Below are 2,070 nucleotides of genomic sequence, written 5' to 3' on the forward strand. Positions count from 1 at the left end.
TATTTATTTAATTTATATGAATTTATATTTACGTTAATTTATATACTTTGATAGCAATTTGTATAATGATAAGTGGACTGTATTTCTGCAATAATCTCATAATCTCACAAATCGATCCTCTACACATTAGGGGGGTTTATATTAATTTAATTTATATATATGCAGCCAATCAAACTACAGTATTAACTACATACATTGAAAAGGTTCCTTATCTTATAGTACAGCAGGTCTTAGTCCACCAGGTATAACTAGGGTGTAGACACCACATTTTCCCTCTTTGAGGTAGCTTCCATCACCCTGGTAACTGATGCACAAAGCATGCTTCCTCGTCTTGACCTGTCAAAAGGGCGCTAGCTGTAAAGCCAGAATCCTATATATGACAAGCTATATCAGAGAAAACACTATACATGGAACCATGAAGACCTGGCTTAATTACCTTTAGTATGAGGCGATCTCGTGATCTAACCGGGTCACCCTACCCAATGACATTAATGGCCACTAATGATAGATAAACGGGTTTCGGAAAGACACTTAACTTGAATTTGTTGACAGCGTGTGATAATGGTACACCTTTGGTTTCCATAACACTTCGTCCAAGTAAAATTAACAGGAGCCGAATTGCTCCCTGCGCCTCTGGTCTAGTATAAACAATGGCAATGTCTAACACTCCATACTACTGACGCTACTGGCCGACATTGTCCAGATATAATAGGAGCCGAATTTGCTCCACGCGTCTCGGAGGTGACAACAACAATGGCTGCCCCTCCCTCACCCTGACGCCTGGCTTACATTGTCCAGATGACAGAAAGTGATAGAAGGGTCACATTTACTCTACTTTAATATTGATAATTAAGTTAATTTATATGAAATGTTTTATGATGGTAAAGTCCAAAGACTAATGTATTTAAGAATAATTCCCAGCAGAATAGCTGGTGAATTTATAATAGTATGTGGTGATGATATCCCGTTTTCTATAGACGGTAATTCCACTACAAGTTACGTTTTCTATGGGTTAACTTGTTTATACAACACAGCAACTATTATCCGTCTGTATGATATTAAATGGTGTCGGATTTTCCGACAGTGGGGGGGGGGGGGAGGCGGAGGCGGCCTAGTTCATCAGAACCTTGTTTTCATTACCATGGTTTTGAAGTTTAGAGAATGTGATTATCTCGTCTTGATGGTAATAATTATTTACTTGATATGCGAAAGTATTTTTTTCAATTACCGCTGTTGTAAGAAACCAGCTCCAGGTGTTACAGAAACACTGGGAGACCTCCACCAGGCTATAAAATTGTCAAATCAGAAAATACAGTTTGTGCAATAATTTTAGACAACATTTTCTTGTAATTATTCTTGGTTACAAGAATAACCACACAACATCTTAGAGGTTTCTCTGACCGTGTGCTTGAAGAAATTAAAAAGGTGTGAATACTTTTAGTCTTCGAGTTCGGTGTTATTTGAATGCATTTCTCTCTACCCAAGTCAAGATGTTACTTAGCGCGCTCTGCACGATGTTGTCATAATATTTTGTGTGCTTTGTTGAGGACGAATGATCAGTTTCATTGTCCTGAGCTCACTAAACAAGCACATAAGACAAATAATAATAATAAATAATGTTTATTCGTTTAATGTACATAAATACAAAATGAGTTACAGAATTGTTAAATTTCGAGATGGCTAATATATATTATGCATAAAGCCTAATACACACAGCGTTTCGGGCAAGATGTGGGGGGGGGGGGGGGGGAACACATACAAACTATGACTTAAAAGTAATTGAGGTCACAAACATGAATTGAAATAGGGAGAACAAAATGACAATTACATGTAGGATGGAACAGCAAAAATTGTGACAGAACAGCTAAAGTGATTTTAAGTAAAATAGACTACAGTTTTCTCTCAAGTTTATACATGGCAGATATCGTCAGCTATACAATTTGGTCGATAATCAATAGTGTTTGAAAATAGCAAGAAATAGGTTTACATTTAGGAGGTAAGGTAGGTTACATGGAAATTGAGTACTTAATTTTTCTCGTAAATTGGTTGAGAGGGGCAGTCTTTGATGTG

Source organism: Procambarus clarkii, chromosome 31 (assembly GCF_040958095.1).
Source record: "Procambarus clarkii isolate CNS0578487 chromosome 31, FALCON_Pclarkii_2.0, whole genome shotgun sequence".
Classification (NCBI taxonomy): domain Eukaryota; kingdom Metazoa; phylum Arthropoda; class Malacostraca; order Decapoda; family Cambaridae; genus Procambarus; species Procambarus clarkii.